This window comes from Carlito syrichta, unplaced genomic scaffold (assembly GCF_000164805.1).
Source record: "Carlito syrichta isolate Samal-C Ts95f unplaced genomic scaffold, Tarsius_syrichta-2.0.1 Scaffold316190, whole genome shotgun sequence".
NCBI lineage: Eukaryota > Metazoa > Chordata > Mammalia > Primates > Tarsiidae > Carlito > Carlito syrichta.
The window spans coordinates 130,232-148,725 of record NW_007260286.1 but is presented as its reverse complement, the minus strand read 5'-3'; the positions used below and the strand labels follow the sequence as shown (position 1 = coordinate 148,725).

Genomic DNA, 18,494 nt, shown 5'->3' with positions numbered 1-18,494 from the left:
GGAACAATGAAGTGGAGCGCCCCCGCCCAGATCCGGCTGTTGCAGACCCGGGCGGGAGGAGGAGCACCTTCTTGGGAGTCCCTGAGCGCTGCAGCCCTTGTCTTTATTTGGGGGTTGGGTGGGGGGATTTGGGAAGGAGGGGAACAAAGTTGAGGTTTCCAGCCTTCTGCCCCGCGCCGACCCCACTCAAACCGGCTCCAAGGATGGCTTTGTTCTTTGGTTTTACCTTCTGGAGATGTTGGGCTCATGATTCAGCACCAGGCCGAGGGGAGGAGAAAGGAGAGGCGAGGCCCAGCGTGTGCCCCCGCGGGCGGGTGGGCGGTGCTCATGCCGGCGGGGAAGAGCCAGGCAGCGCTGCGGGGGAGTCGCGGCCCCGCCCCTCGGCTTCTCCATTCTCAGTTCTGCGCGGTTCTGTGGGCTCCCTGCAGTCGCCATCCTAAACTCACCCAGCGTCTTAGGAAGGAAAGCCCTCCAAGGCATCTTAACCTGAACCAGAGCGGGTCTCAGCTCCTGTGGCTTTGGTGGGTAGAGAAAGGTTTTTGTCCATTAGCTTTGAATTGTTATTTTTTGGCAAGCTCACACCTAGGAGTTCAAGGCTGCTTCTCTACCATGTTAGTGAGATCTCCTCTATCAACTGCCTACCTGCCCAAGAGACATACATGTACATTTTAATCGGTTTTTTCTGTTTACCCTTATCAAAAAACGATATATCTCCTTACCTCTAATTGTTCTGATGGTCACAGGTCAATTTGACCTCCAGCAGGTTTGTGGTAGATGTGGAGAGTTGGTGCAGAGAGGTCTGTCATTAGTTGGCGGAGTTTAAGAGAAAGCTGTTCCATTTTCTGAGATCATCAAAACCCAGTTTTAATAGGTGTGACTATTGTAGTAACACACTGTTTTCTTTGCTTCTTCTAAAATCTGGGTAAGCATTTCCAGTGTCCCCTTTCCATCCTGTCTCTTGGCCTGTAGAATAGAACTCTTTTGAACACTTGTAGTTGAAGTTGTATGATCAAGTCAGTTTTGGTCTTGATTGCCATGCATTGCTGACTCCACTACTAAGAGAAACATGAGAAAATTTATTCTGAGGATTAAAAATGTTTCTTGTTTGTGAAACTTTAAATCATTATTCTTCAGTATTTCCTTTGGTTGCACACTTCTTATTCAGTGGAAGTTTTGTTTTTTTCCCCTTGGGAAAGTGGTTCTTACATGGGATTTTCATAAAAATCACATTGGGAACTTGCTAGAAACACAGACTCCCACTTCTTCCAGACAGAGCTTTGGAGTCAATAGGTCTGAAACAGTGCCTAGGAACCTGCCTTGTAGTTAAATTTTCAGGTGGCTGAGGAGCAAATGGTCTTTGAATGTTACTTTGAGGAACGCTACCTTAGATTATTTATGTTTGATAGAAACATATCCGAGATAGTTTACCTAGAAGTCCTCAAGCAATGGATTTGGAAAAGAAATACTAGATTGCCATAGTGGTCACTGGAAATTTTTACAGAAAAGAAATTGTGGAGTCATATTTTGATTTTCTATGGAAATGCGCTACTACTCAGATTTGTCTTTGCTATAAAGTGTATATGGTATATATAACTTAGAAAATATAGTTTGTGGAGTAGGAGATAAGAGTTTTTGGCAAAGATGTTAGCCATGTCTGTCTTGATTCCATTTTGTTACTAGCGATCTAGTAGAATGCCTAACACATAGGAGGAATTTAATAATTGCATTAGTAACTTACATCACTGAGCTAATGTCACTTGAAGCAGGTACAGTAATCTTCATTTTATATGTTAAAATATATAGCTAGTAAATGATAGAAGTCAGGATTTCAGTTCTGTCAGTTTGACTTCAGACTCATTTGTCTTCACCACTATTCTATACCATCTCTTTGTTGAATGAATAAATCCACCTGTATTGTACAGTTTTCAAGGCACATTTATCTGTAGTGTTGCATTTGTCCTTCAGCTGCTAAAGTAATTATGTGTCTTAGGACATATTACTTTCTGTTTTGCAGATGAAAAAAACAAGTCTTAGGCAAGCAAAATGACTTTGTGAAGGCCATGTATTTGGTAAGTTAGAGGTCTGAGATTAGAACTCAGGGTTTTTTCCTAATTTATTTTCTATATAACATGTTGTTATGGAATGTTTTTATAAGAGAATGGAGTGGAGTGTGAGGATAATAGAGAAAACAGGCCTTCATAATAACAGGCCCTTATTATTAAGAAATAAGACAGTGATAAGTAAATATATCTCCAGCAAATTAGAAAGAAAAAGGCAGAGGGATAAGGAAGTCAATCCAGAGCTGGAAAATCTAGTGATTTTTAAAAAACAGGTACGGAAGATATTTGCAAAATCAGCTCAAGAGCTAAAATTCAGATAAGGACCCTGTAGGATCATATAACAGGTATTATTATTTTTATCTTTGTGGCCAGAGACCTTTTATGTCTTGTAGGGGCCATAAAAGCTAGCAAACAGAAAAGAATCTCTGCTGACCACAGAGATGGGGATAGTATTTGAGGATCATATCCAGAGATACAACTGGGAAGCAGGTCTGGAAGTAGAAATGAGAATTCTACAACCTGAACCCAAATATGCTCTTAAGTTGTTTAAGTAAATCTAATCACTTACAGTCAACTCTTCCAAGGAGGCATTGTTATTCCTGTTTTCATGTACGAGGAATCTGAGACTCAGAGAGCTTAGGTAACTTGCCAGAAGTGCCATCATTTGTAAGTTATAGATCTGGTATTCACATTCAGGGTTGTTTGCTCCCATAGCTCTTATGATGAGGACAGGGAACTAGAACAGTATGCTAAAAGGTGTCTTTACAAGACTACCTAGGGTCAAACTGATATAAGAAATCAATGCTCTGTAAACTTGATCTGTTGCACTGAGAAGTAGACAAAGAATGTGCTAGTGTGGAAAATAAAGGGGACAGATGAGTATCAGAAACTGTAGCCCAGAAAGCAGTCTTTCAATACTAGGCTAGAACTTAAAGAGAAATGCATACTTTGTTTTTGTTAATTAAAGTTGCTTAAAGACTTGGGATACCACATGGAAATTTGAGTTTTCCATGATGTAACAGAAACTGACAGTGCAGAATTGTTTTAGGAAAAGTATTTGCACTAAAGTTGTCAACTTTGCCTGCCTTAGCAAACAACAGTTATCTTATTTTCACAGTGAGTGTAATAAATGTCCACTTATTGAAAGGCATTTGTAGAAAATTAATTTTTAGATTTCTGGTTTTGTTTTTAAGGAAAGATTTAAAAACAATCTTAAGTATAGTATAATTACCTCATGATCTTCTTTCTTTTCCAGTTGGCTATCTTCTATTTTTTCTTGAAATGAGACAGTTTTTCCTTATTCACTTACCTTATTTTCTAAATACCTCATCCACCTAAAATAATACAAAATTTCTATTGGGCCATGTATGTAGAAATTTACCATCTATATGGCATGCACTGTTGATTTTCTTTCCCACCGTTTTCTTATTTAATTTGCCTTCCCTGCATCATTTTTCAAACATATTTCCTTATAGATATATATTTTTACACACTTAACATCTGTATATACCTTTTCTTGATGACTCCTAGGTTGTATCTTTGCTCCATTTCAAACTCTACAACCTTTTTATCTTTAGAACAAGAGTCTAGACTTTAAACAGAACTTGTGATCATCAGGGAAATGGTCCACTATGAGATACTTCTAGATATAACAAAGTTTTTAGATGCATGCATGTTCGGCTTAACAAAGAATAAATGTCAGCACCTGAGTGTTCCCTTCCCAGCTGAAGAAACAGAGCTTTATCAGCATTTTGTCACTCCTTGTGTGTCCCTCCTTAGTGGCAGCCTCTTCATAGCCCCCCAAGGGTAAACACCTTCGTAAAATTGTTGTTTCTCATTCCCCTGATCATTTTTGTAGTTTCACTATCAATAAATATATATTGTAAGTAGTATATTAAGTTTGATATTTTCAGAACCTAATAGAAGGCTGGGCACGGTGGCTCAAGCCAGTAATCCCAGCACTTTGGGAGACTGAGGTGAGAGGATTGCCTGAGCTCAGGGGTTCGAGACCAGCCTGGGAAACTTGGTGAGACCTCGTCTCTACAATAAATAAAAAAAATTAGCCGAGCATGGTGGCACGTGCCTGTAGTTCCAGCTACTTGGAAGGCTGAGGCGGAAGGATAGCCTGAGCCAAGCTAGGTCAAGGCTGCAGTGACGGTCAGTTTGCCACTGCACTCCAGCCTGGGTGAGAGTGAGACTCCAACTAAAAAAAAAGAACCTAATAGAAAGGAAATCCAGAGTAGACATTTTTCTACGAAATATTTTGTTCAGTCTTCATCCTTACCTACATTTGGTATCCATATTGTACTGATTACCAGTGAGGTAAGCATATTTTTATATACTTATTCCCTACTCAGGGTCTGTTTCCCCTTTGCCCATTTTTTATTGGGTTATCTTTTTCTTCCAGTTTTGTACAAGTTCTTTACATATTTTGGATATAAGTCCTTTGTTGATTGTTTGTCTTACAGATCTCTTTTTCTACTTTATGACATGACTTTGCTCTTTTTGTTGTATATGTTAATCAATAGACATTATATATTTAAATCTAGTTTATTTAATCAATTTTTTTAATCGTTTGTACTTTTCATATTTTAAAAGTCTTCCCTGCCGGGCTCGGTGGCTCAGCCTGTAATCCCGCGCCTTTGGGAGGCTGAGGTGAGTGGATTGCCTGAGCCCATGGGTTCGAGACCCGCCTGGGCAGCGAGACCTCATCTCTACAATAAATCAAAAATTAGCTGGGCGTGGTAGCGCACGCCTGTAGTTCCAGCTACTTGGAAGGCTGAGGCAGAAGGATCGCTGAAGCCCAGCAGGTCGAGGCTTGGCGATCCAGTCTGGGCGACAGAGTGAGACTCCAACTCAAAAAAAAAAAAAGTCTTCCCTACCTCAAAGTTATAAAATACTCTCATATGTTATCTGGTTTTAAATTTTTGCCCTTCATTTTTTTTCTAGTTTTTTTATTGTAGTAAAATATATATAACATAAATTTTACCATCTTGATCATTTGTTGTGTAAGCATCACCACCATCCATATCCAGAATGCTTCATCTTGCAAAACTGAAACTTTGTACATTAAATAATAATTTCTCATTCCTCCTTTTCCCAGTTCCTGGCAGCCACCATGATACTTTGTTTATGATTTTGACCACTCCAGGTGCCTCTTATAAGTGAAATGACACAGTTGTCTTTTTGTGACTGGCTTATTTCATTTAGCCAAATATTCTCACTTAGCTTAGCATCAATGTAGTATCATGTGTCAGAAATTCCTTCTTTTTTAAGGCTCAATAACATTTCATTGTATGTATACACTACATTTTACTTATCCATTCATCTGTTGATGGACACTTGGATTGCTTACATTTTAGGTATTGTGAATAATGCTTCTATGAACATACAATTATCTCTTTGAGATCCTGCTTTCAATTCTTTTGGATATATACCTAGAAGTGGAATTGCTGGATAACATGGTAATTTTTGTTTTTAATTTATGAGAAATCACCATACTGTTTTTCACAGTGACTGAACCATTTTACAATCTCATCAACTATGCACACAGGTTTCTCTAGTTTTTTTTCACTAGTTAGTTTCTGTTTGTTTGTTGTTTGTTTTTATAGTAGCCATTCTAATGGATGCAATGTGGTATCTCATTATGGTTGTAATTTCCACTTAATTTTCTCATTTCCTTTGTGATTTCTTCTTTGACCCATGGTTGTTTAAGAGTGTGTTATTTAATTGCTACAAATTTGGGAATTTTCCAGTTTCATTCTGTTACTGATTTCTAACATCATCCCTTTGTGGTTGAATAAGATACTTTGAATTATATCTGTATTTTAATATGTATTGAGACTTAATCTGTGGCTTAACATATGGTCTATCTGGAGAGTGTTCCATGTGCACTTGAGAAGAGTGTGTTTTCTGTTGTTGTTGGGCAGAGTGTCTGTATTTGTCTTTCCAATATAGCCAAGACATTGTGTTGTTCAAGTCCTCTATTTCCTCGCATATCTTTATTTCTCTTCTGCATAGGTGTTCTAGCCATACTGAGAGTAGGATATTGACATCTCCAACTATTAGTGTAGAATTATCTGTTCCTTCAATTTTTGCTTCATATATTTTGATAGATCATTATTATACATGTAGATGTTTATCATGGTTATTCAACTGCTATATTGAAACTTTTATTAATATGTAATGTCCAAGCCAAGCACACCAGCACATGCTTGTAGTCCCAGCTCCTCAGGACAGGAGGATCACATGAGCCCAGGAGTTAAGGCTGTAGTGTACTCTTAGCGTTTAGACTAATAATTTTAAAAATATATTAGTCTCTTAAACCATGTGGAATACAAAAAGTAGAGTTACTAACTGTTAAGTTAATATAGCTTTTATAATTGCTTTACTGCAATTTCTTCATATGGCTTTGAGTTACTCTAGTGTTCTTTCATTTAAACTTGTAGTACTACCTTTAGCATTTCTTGCAGGGCAGGTTTGGTGGTTATGAATTCCCTTAGCTTTTGTTTGTCTGGAAATATCTTAATTTCTCTCTCACTTTTATAGGACAGGGTTGCCAGATGTAGGTTTCTTGGTTGACAGTTTTTTTTTTTTTCTTTTATCACTCTGAATATGTCAGCCCACTGCTTTCTGGCTTGAACTACTGTGACTGGTCAAGATAGTTGCCTAACAGGTCTGCCATCTTTTCTTTTCTTTCTTTCTTTCTTTTTTTTTTTTTGTATTATAGTCTCACTCTGTCATGCAGACTGGAGTGCAGTGGCATGCTCACAGCCACCACAGCCTTGACCTGCTGGGTTCAGGGGATCTTTCCACCTCAGCCTTCCAAGTAGCTGGAACTACAGGTGTGTGCCATCATGTCCAGCTAATTTTTTGTTGTTATTGTTGTAGAGATGAGATCTTACCATGTTTCCCAGGCTGGTCTCGAACTCATGGATTCAGAGAATCCTCTTACCTCTTACCCAGCCTCCCAAAGTGCTGGGATTATAGGTGGGAGCCACCGTGCCCAGCCATCTTGTCTTTCACTAAGACAGTTTTTGTTTTATTTTTTCCTGTTGGGTCACACTTTTTATATTTCTTTGTATACCTTGTGATTTTTTGAAAATTGGACATTTGAATAAAAAAATGTGGTGATTATGGAAGTTAGATTCTCTCCCTTTCTCAGGGTTTGCCATTTTTTGTTTGTGTTTTAATTGTTATAGGCTGTCTCCATGTCAAAGATTAGCCTGAGATATAAAGTCTTTTAATATCTTTTCTGAGCCTGTGCCTTTTTCTGGATGTGTGCTGTAACTGATTTCCCCTGTGTTGCTGTTGAATGTCCTGGTCTTTAGTGTCTAATTTCTAAAAAGAGGAAAACAAAAAAATGTAAGTGGGCAGGGCAAAAGACACCCTTTAAATCCCCTGAAAGTCACTTGAGCTAGAGTGGAAGGGGCATTCAACAATGAGGGCGATGTGTGTGCCACATTGATTACCTACCTGTGTCTGTACCTCCATGATCAGAAGCAGTAATTGGTAGTTAGAGAATGCAGATCTCCAAATTTTGGAGCACAGGGTCATTATTCCACCTTGTCACCTGCAACCTGCATAGAAATGGTGAATGGGGTATGGATAGCTGCTGCATTGTTGAGTTTGCTAATCTTTTGATTTAGGTATTTGCAAGTATGACTGGGTGTGGTGGCTCACACCTGTAATCTCAACACTTTGGGAGGTGGAGGTGAGAGGATTGCCTGAGCCCAGGGGTTCAAGACCACCTTGACAACTTGGTTGAGACCCCACCTCTACAATAATTCAAAAAATTAGCCAGACGTGGTGACACATGCCTATAGTTCCAGCTGCTTGGAAGGCTGAGGTAGAAGGATCGCCTAACCCCAGCAGGTCAAGGCTGTGGTAGCTGTGAGTGTGCCACTGCACTCCAGCCTGGGTGACAGAAGGAGATTCCGACTCAAAAAATAAATAAATAAATATCCAAAATAAGAGATTTGCAAGCATGTATACAACTGAATTTCCTTTCTTGCATTTTCTTTGTCTGGCTTTGGTATCAAGGTATCAACTTTATAAAATGAGTAGGGAATATTTCCTTTTTTTCTCTTTTCTATTTTCTGTAAGAGATCATGTAAGATTAGAATGATCAAGTTTGGGAAAACTAGTCTATTAGACAACCTGGATCTGATTTTTTTAAATAATAAGATATAGAATTCTTGATTCTATTTCTGTATTGTTATAAGATAATTAGATTGTTTTATTTCTTCTTGAGTCAGTTTTAGTAATTTACATTTTTCTTAGAATCTATCCATTTTATCAAGTTGGCATAAGGTTATTCTAAGTTTTCTGTTATTTTCTCTGCTTAATTTTATTTGTGTCTTTCTTTTTTTATTGTGTAATTTCTCTTTTCTATTTACTTCATTTCTGTGCATCTCTGTTATTTTCTTCTTGTGCTTTCTTTGGGTTTATTTTATATTTTTATAATTTTTTTTTTTTGAGTTGGAGTCTCACTCTGTCACCCAAACTGGAGTGCAGTGGCCGCTCCTGGCCACCGCAGCCTCGCCTGCTGGGCTCCGGCGATCCTTCCGCCTCAGCCTTCCGAGTAGCCGGAATTACAGACATGTGCTACCATGCGTGACTGATTTTTTTATTTATTGTAGAGATGAGGTCTCGCTGCCCAGACGGGTCTCGAACCCACAGGCTCAGGCAATCCACTCACCTCAGCCTCCCAAAGGTGCGGGATTACAGGCTGATCCACCGAGCCTGGCTTATTTTTATAATTTTTAATTTAAAAAGTTGAACACTGAGCTCATAAATTTTTAGTTTTTCTTCTTTTTCTAATATATGTATTTAAGGCTACAGGTCTTTTCTACATATCAGTTTTTCTATATCTTATGTATGTTGTACATTTATTCTTGTTCAATTTTAAGTATTTTAAGTGTCTATAGTGATTTCTTATTTTACCCATGAATACAGAGAAAATACAGATTTTCCGAGTTATATTTTGCAATCAATCTTATACTTAAGTTTATTCGGGTCAGAACACATGCTGGAGAACATGCCACTTTCTTTGGAGGTGGAATGTTCTCTACTGCACTCTCCAGCATGGCAGCCACTAGCTATGTGTGACTGTTGATCACTTGAAGTGTGGCTGGTGAGAATGAAGAACCAAATATTCATTTTTTGATTAACTTAGTTACGTGACTACCAGCTACAATATTAGTTCATGTCTATAGACGACCCATGGTTTTAAAAACTTTTTTGAAATTTGCTCTATGTCTGAATACATTTTAAATTTTTATAACTATTCTATGTGTAATTGAAAAGTATTTTATGTTTTCTAGTTTTTGATACAGAATGCTATATATGTCCATTAGCCCAAACTTGACAGTGTACTGTTCACATCTTCCATACTCTGATTTCGCACTGCTTGATCTATCAGATACTGATATCTGATAGACATTTTACAGTTATCAGATAAGTTAAAAAAAAACTTAACAATGGATTTGTCCACTTCTCCTTCTGTTCTGTTACTTTGCTTATAGAGCTATATTGTTAAGTGCCCACAAATGTGCAATTACATCTTCCTGATGAGTTGAGCCTTTTATTTATTTTATTTATTTATTTTTTTTGAGTTGGAGTCTCACTCTGTCGCCCGGACTGGAGTGCAGTGGCCGCTCCCGGCCACCGCAGCCGCAACCTGCTGGGCTCCGGCAATTCTTCTGCCTCAGGCTTCCGAGTAGACGGAATTACAGGCGCGTGCTACCATGCCTGGCTAAGTTTTTGATTTATTATAGAGATGAGGTCTCGCCTGCCCAGGCGGGTCTCGAACCCACGGGCTCAGGCAATCCACTCACCTCAGCCTCCCAAAGGCGCGGGATTACAGGCTGAGCCACCGAGCCCGACTGAGCCTTATTTTTATGTTTGAGCCTTTTTATCTTGAGTAATGCCTTTTACTCCAAAGTCTGTTTTGTCTGATATTAATATACTTGCCTCATTTCTTTTGCTGATTTAGTTTGTGGGCATACTGAGCAGAACTGGATGGGGAAGGAGACTGACTGAATCACAAAACGAGTCTTCTTGTTCACCTGGTTACTGGAAGGCTTCTCAGCAGTGAATGCTTTTTGGTGAGCGTTCTCATGGAACTGGACAGACATCCTTATAGTCTGTGCCCATTCCAAAGGCCCATCCACATACTCTTCCAGATGTCTGATCATCTGCCCAGGGTGTTAGCTTCTGTCTGTGAATTGGACAATACCTTTGGCATGTGCTGCAAGCCTCATGGCTGCTGTCTGCTCATATATGCACTTTCTGTTAGAAAACAATAATGGCTTTTCCTTCACTCTGTCTTCCAAATGACTTGAGTGTCTTTCATTGGCAAAATCTAAACCAGAACTCTGCTAAGAAGGAATCATAGCAATTGCAGTACTGTAGCTTCCACAGCCTCTGCAATATATTACTGGTCTCTGAAATATAGAGAACAGCTCAGAATGGTGGAACTACATCTGAGCATGACACAGACAATATTCCGCACAAAGAGTAACTATCCATTTTCAGAATAGCTGATTCAAAGATGATTAAAAGACTGGATACTGCTTTAGAAACTACTTCTAAAACTGACTTTTTAAAGTGAGTATAAATGCATGTGTATTTTGTGTTTCTTAGTGGGAATTATACTTCCCATCTGCCTTTTTTTCTTAAAATATTTTCTTATGATTAGGTATTTTCTATAACATGATTTTAAATAGTTACATATTTTATATAATATAGCTATGGCATAATTTATTTACAATGTCCTACAGTTAGACACTTAGATTGTTTCCAATCTGTCACTATATAAATAATACTGTTGTGAACCTCTACATAGATAAATACATATAGAATTGTTTTTATTAAAAGCTATGTATATTTTAAAATACACACGTGTGTGTGTGTGTGTGTGTGTGTGTGTATTTATTTATTTATTTTAACTTTACCAGTTATTTTCCCTTTCTCTCTGGTCCTTGATTCAGGAAGTTTATCTCCTTTTCATTAGTGTATCTTTAATTACTTGAAAGGTCAAACTTTCCCCTCATGTCTATTAGCCATTTGTATTTCTTTTTCTTTATAAATGACTTGTTTTTCTTTTTTTTTTTTTTTGGGTTGGAGTCTCTGTCACCCAGACTAGAGTGCAGTGGCACACTTCCAGCCACCGCAGCCTCGACCAGCTGGGCTCCGGCGATCCTTCTGCCTCCACCTTCCAAGTAGCTGGAAATGCAGGCGTGTGCTACCACGCCCAGCTAATTTTTTAAAATTTATTGTAGAGATGAGGTCTCGCCAAGTTGCCCAGGCGGGTCTCGAACCCATGGTCTCAGGCAGTCCACTCACCTTAGCCTCCCAAGCTCAGGATTACAGGCTGAGCCACCGAGTTAGCTCTTAATTTTCTATTAACAGGCACACAAAGTGCCCTCATGACGATGTCATTGTTCTTCTAGAAACATCTATTAAATGGTTTATGAAATTCGTTTGTATCCAGTATAAATAAACAGCCTGCTATATAGACTGCCTTATTCCTTCTAAGGCTTTGAAGTTGCAGGATACACATTATTCCTTTTAACCCTCTTCCTTAAGGGTATTGTTACAACAGAATTGAAAGTCTGCATGGTAGTATATGTATAATCATCTCATCGTAACTCATATCTCTACTCTTGCTCTGACATTCTTAAGATTCATCTTTATGAATTAATATTTTGAGGTATTTTCCCCCATCTTTATTCATCCCTTTCTAAATAAACTCTCTTTTGTTGCTACTTTGGAAGTCATTCTCAGTTGCCCATTCAGAAAAATTGTTTTCCTGTTATCCTCTTCAAGTTTTGCTGCTAGAAAGACACATACCAGTTTAAGAGAAGATAATAGTTCTTTTTGATTTTCATTGTCAAGAGACAGTTTCCTAGGTACTATGTCTTTTCTTTATAATGGTTTTTCTCATATATATATGTATATATGTATATGTATATATAATGCTTTTCTCATATGTATAATGTCATTTCTCATATATATGTGCTTTTTGTTTGTTTGGTTTTTTTGTTTGTTTGTTCTGAGTTGAGTCTCACTCTGTCAACCAGACTGGAGTGCAGGGGCTGCTCCAAGCCACTGCAGCCTCGACCTGCTGGGCTCCGGCTATCCTTCCGCCTCAGCCTTCCCAAGTAGCTGGAACCACAGGCATGCGCTACCACGCCCAGCTAATTTTTGATTTATTGTAGAGATGAGGTCTTGCCAGGTTGCCCAGGCGGGTCTCAACCCTGCGGGCTCAGGCAGTCCACTCACTTCAGCCTCTGAAAGCGCTGGGATTACAGGCTGAGCCACCAAGCCCGGCTTATATGTGTTTTTTTACAAAATTTACATGTAAGAAAATTAGAAATAAACTCCCACAACATTTTCAGTATATGAAAATGATTCTCCACATTCCAAATTTTTGAAGATTCCCTTTCTGCGTATCTAAATTCAGTAGCTAAGTGCCAGCTTCCAATGACTTAGACAACCACACAGAATAAAAAAGTCCCCTAAGTCCCTATACTGGATATAATACCTAGTATACAGAAAGGTGAAATGATGCACAGACTGTCCCCAACTTACAATGATTGGAACTAGGATTTTTTTTACTTTTCATTGATATGAAAGTGATATGCATTCAGTCAAAATGATATTTCAAGTACATATACAACTCTTCTTTTTTCACTTTCAGTATAGTATTTAATAAATTGCATGAACTATTCAATACTTGATTATAAAATAGACTTTATGTTAGATTTTCATGCCCAACTGTAGGCTCATGTAAGTGTTCTGAGCACATTGAAAGCAGGCTGGGCTAAGCCGTGGTGTTAGTAGTTTAGGTGAATCAAATGCATTTTTGACATAGTATTTTCAACTTACAATGATTTTTTGGTATACAACCCCATTGTAAGTGGAGGAGCATCTGTGAACGGTTAGTTCTTTCCTTGTGAACCATATGTTTGTATTATCCATAGTAAAATACTAATTTCCATCTGCTTTGCTTCTGACCTATTCTCTGCCCCTTCTCTTTTTAGGATTGCATTGTGCTCAGGGAATTGAAACTAAGTTTAGATTAGCAAAACATATTTAAGAAGGAAGAAATATGGCACTGAGGAAACTTGGATTAACAAGGATAATACTTATTGCTTGGATAATATATTGTTATGAATAATGAATCTAGAGTATAACATTTGTTCTTAGTAATGCCCTGCATTCCAATACTTTTTCAGTTATTTGTATTAAAGTTATGTAAATAAAAGTATTAAGCATCTACTATGTGTGAGCTTCTGTCATATTTTTCAAGAAGTAGAAAGATGAATAAGACAGTCTCTGCTCTCTGTTTTTAGTCTGTGTTTTCAATTTTGATCTTTTACAGAAATTTAAATTTTCTAAATAGTTTTAAATAGATCTATTGAAATATAATTTATGTTCTGCACAGCTCACTCATTTAAAGTGTACAGTTCAGTGGCTTTTAGAATAGTCACAGAATTGTGTATCTACTACATAATTGTAGAACATTTTAATTAGCCCTCAGAGAAACCATATACCTCTTAGCCATCACCCCCCAATCCCCAACTACTCCCCAGCCCTGGGCAGCCACTAATCTACTTTCTGTTTCTATAGACTTGTCTATTTTAAACTTAACCCTCTTCTTTAAGAGTATTGTTAACAGCAGAATTGAAAGTCTGCATGATAGTGTTTTGAGATCTGTGATGTATAATCATTTCATCGTAATTCATATCTCTACTCTTGCTCTAACATTCTTAGCATTCATCTTTATGAATTAATATTTTGGTTTTTTATGTAAATAGAATCATATAATAAGTGTTTCTTTGCGACTGGCTTCTTAATGCAGTGTTTTCAGGGTTTGTCCATATTATACCAAGTATAATATGGACAAACCCTGGTATTACATTTCTTTTTATTGCTGAATAATATTTAATTGTATAGATATACCACATTTTATCTATCCATTTATCAGTTGCTAGACTTTTAGGTTGTGACTTTTTGAAATAACTTTATATGTAAATGTTGATTACCATAATTATATAGGTTGATGATTATAATAGATTTCAGATAGGAAGCCTTTCTTAACTCTAAGTGACAAAAACTAATGACTATATATTAATATTCCACAAATTTGTTCTGTTTACTATTTTATTTCCTAACAAACTATTTTTATTGTTGTTTTTTTTTTTTTTGAGTTAGAGTCTCACTCCTTCACCCAAGCTGGAATGCAGTGGCATGTGTCCTCACGGCCACCCCAGCATCGACCTTCTGGGCTCCAGCGATCCTTCTGCCTCAGCCTTCCAAGTAGCCGGAACTACAGACGCGTGCTACTATGCCCAGCTATTTTTTATTTTACTGTAGAGACGAGGTCTCACCAAGGTGTCCAGGTTGATCTCAAACCCGCGGACTGAGGCAATCCGCTCGCTTCGGCCTGCCAAAAAGCTGGGATTACAGGCTGAGTCACCACACCTGGACTATTTCTATAGTTTTAAAAGTCTCCATATCAAGCAAGAATATTTGATATGATATTTTGCTGATATTGTAATGAGACTTCTCCCTATAAACCATAGTCACAACTTAGATATTTGTTTAGGCCAGGTACAGTGACTCACACCTATAATTCCATCACTTTGGGAGGCCGAGGCAAGAGGGTTGTTTGAACCCAGGAGTTTGATACTAACTTAGGCAACATAGCAAGACCTTATCTCTCAAAAAAAAAAAAAATCAAAAAAATTAGCCAGGCTTGGTGGCACATGCCTGTAGTCCCAGCTACTCCAGAGACTGAGGCAGAAGGATCACCTGAACCCAGGAGATGGAGGCTGCAGTGAGCCAGAATCATACCACTACATTCTAGCCTGGGTGACAGAGTGCGATCCCAACTCAAAAAAAAAAAAAAAAAAAAAAAAGATATTTGCTTACTTTTACAGCATACTTAAGCCACACTTAATATATAGTCTTCCGCCTCTTCATTAAGTCCATATGTAACTCTTCAAGGGCCTTGAAGAACTAAAGGTGCAGAATTATCTACCTTATAACACCTAGTATGCAAAGATAGAGTAGCAAAACAGAATCAGATGAAAGCTTTCATTAAAATCTTTTCCATTTCTCTCACTTCTAATATCTACTCTATCCCAAATCCTTTCAGCTCTGTGCTCTGTCTTACTCTACCTGGTCTGGCCCCTTGTAATCATTTCAACCTGCTTCACCCATACCATATTCCTTGCTATTCCTCAAGCATGCTAAACACATTCTTGCACACATGTTTTTTTTTCAGCATTATACCATATTGTACACATTGTATGACACATTGAGTTGTTTCTTATAATATATAGGCAATCATTCCAAATGAGCTTCCTCATTCTTTATAACTATTTTATATTTCACAAAGTGGATGAATCATAATTTATTAATCAGTCCCTCACTGATGGACATTTATGTTGCTTCTGGTATTTTGCATATGTGTAAGTATATCTGTAAGTGAATTTCTTGAAATAGCATTGTTGGATCAAGAATATGCACATTTGTATTTTTGATACTTATTTAGCAAATTGCAGCCCAAAGTTGCTGTATTCATTTTAATTCCCACCTACAGTATCTGGGAGTACAAGTTTACATCCCAACCAATGAAAATAATTATTATACTTTTGATCTTTATAAATCTGACATATAAAAAAATCAATATATTTTTTTCATTTTTGTTTGCATGACAATGAATTTTTTTCATTATGTGATGTCATTTGATATTGTGTTTTTTGTCAATTGCTTATTTGTGTCTTTTGTTTCCTTTTTCTGTTTCAGACTAGGTCCATGATTTATTTAGAGTTGGTTTTTGTGTGTGGTGAGAGTTAAGAGTGAGAATTCATCACACATACACATACACCCATGTGAATATCCAATTGATTTAGCATTATTTGTTGAAAAGATCATCTTTTTTTCATTTATTGCAGTATCACCTTTGTTGTAAATCAGATGATTGCATATAAGTGGGCCTGAATTCTTTTCTATTTGTCTATCCTTGTGACAGTATCACTCTGTCTTAATTAATGTGGATTTTAACTATCTATTGGTGTCTGTTAGTGTAAGTCTCCCGGTTTTGTTCTTTTTCAAAATTGTCTTTGTTATTCTTGGCTGTTCGCTTTCCCATTTGAGCTTATTAATTTGTATAAGGAAGATTTATATAACAGAGAAATAAGCTTGCTAATTTGTACTTATAATACTGCTGAGAATTTGGGATTATAAACAGTCTATGGATCAATGATCAATGGGGAGCATTGACACATTTACAATATAGAGTTTTCTAATCTGAGAATGTATATATCCCTCTTTCAGTAATGTTTTGTATTTTTTTGTAGCGATCTTAAATGTCTTTCATTAGATGTCAGTAGTATATTGGAGCCAGCTTTTGCTAGCTCATGAGAGCTGATCTGGTACCTTGCTTCCTAGCTCTGTAGTCAATGAGTCATGCTGTGAGATTGAAAGTGGGCTGTGGTGGTAATGTTTATGTCACAGAAATTGGCAAATACGACTGATCAGGACTTTTCCCCACCTTCCCACTGCCACGAGGTGGTTGTTGAACATTTACCAGCGTATCACCTCCATGTATTACTAGAGGTACCAGGTTTTATAATGCTGTGTAAATAGCATTTTTCCCACTAAAAATAATTAAGGTGTAATATACATACAGTAAAACTCACCCTTTTATTCTAATGTTCTGTGACTTTTGACAAATTTATAGTTTTGTTGTGACTCCTATAATCAATATATAGAACTGTTTCATGACCCCAAATAATTTTTCCCACCTCTTTGTAATCAACTTCTCCCTCTGCCCACCTCTTAGTAACCACTGATCTTTGTCTCTATAGGTGAGCTTTTTCTGGACATTTCATGTAAATGGAATCACAATACATTAATATAATACATTTAAGTCTGGCTTATTCCATTTAGAATAAGAGGTGTGAGATTCATCAGTGTTGTTGCATGAATCAGGAGTTCATTTCTTTTTATTGCTGATAATAGCCCATTATATGAATGTAACACAACCTAACTTGAAAAATTTCTAGAAGTGGTATTTCTAGAAATTTTGGGTCTCATGGTAAGTATGCATTCAACTTTATGAGAAACTGCCAAGCCGTTTGTTGCAAAGTGACTTCGCCAGTTTTACATTCACATTAGAGTCCTAATTGCTCCACATCCTCATCAGCATTTGGTTTTTTCACTTTTTGAGTTTTTTTTAAGCCCTTCTTAGGTGTGTAGTATTGTCCATTGCAGTTTAATTTCCATTGTCCTAATGACTGATGATGTTGAGCATCTTTTTATGTGCTTGTTTTCCATCTGTATATTTTTTGATGTGTAAATTCCAATCTTTAGCCCATTTCTAAATCAGATCATTTATTTTATTATTATTGAGATCTGAGGCTCTGTATAAATTTTTGAAGCAGATTCTTTATTAGGTATATGATATACAAATATTTTCTCACTCATAGCTTGTCTTTATAATCTCTCTTTTTTTTTAGTTGAAGTCTCACTCTGTTGCCCAGGTTAGAGTGCCATGGCACACTCACGGCCACCCCAGCGTCCACCTGCTGAGCTCCACTCCAGTGATCTTTCCACCTCTGCCTTCTAAGTAGCCAGAACTACAGGCATGCGCTACCACACTTGGCTAAATTTTTTTTTTTTTAATAGTAGAGATGAGGTCTCACCAAGGCTGGTTCTCGAACCTGCAGGCTCAGACAGTCTACTTGTCTCAGCCTCCCAAAGTGCTGAGATTACAGGCTGAGCCACTGAGCTCAGCCATACAATCTCTTAATATCTTTTGAAGAGCATAAATTTTTAATTTTGATGTAGTCCACTTTATAATTTTTTAATGATTCATGCTGTTGGGACCATATCTAAAAAATAATTGTCTAATCCAACACAATAAAGACTTTTTTATGTTTTCTTCCAAAAAATGTATAACCTTATGTCTTACTATTAGCTATGATGCATTTTGAGTTAATATTTATATATGGTATAATACATGGATTGAGGTTCATGATTTTGCATATAGGCATTCAGTTGTTCCAGCACCATTTGTTGAAAAGATGATTCTTCCTCAGTTGAATTGCCTTTGCATGTTTGTCACAAATCAATTGATCACTCAAGATAAAGAAAAACATATGGCCACGTGAAAACCTGTACAGTTAGCTCTCTGTATCTGTGATTCTGCACCTGTGAATTTAACCACCTGTGTGTACTGAAAATATGTGAAAACAAAAATTTGTGTTTGTACTGAACACGTGTAGACTTTGTTCTTGCTTCTAAAAAATGCATTTTGTAACTTTTTGCTGTAAGTATATGAAAATAAAATAGGTTTTAGCCGGGCTCAGTGGCTCAGCCTGTAATCCCTCGCCTTTGGGAGGCTGAGGTGAGTGG

At 37.3% G+C, this 18,494-nt stretch overlaps 1 protein-coding gene across 2 annotated transcripts in view; it reads left to right on the top strand.

Moving 5' to 3' along the window:
* ATL1 (atlastin GTPase 1) overlaps positions 1-18,494 on the top strand; it is a 76,127-nt gene that overhangs the window by 728 nt on the left and 56,905 nt on the right. The gene's annotated exons all lie outside the window — the stretch shown is intronic.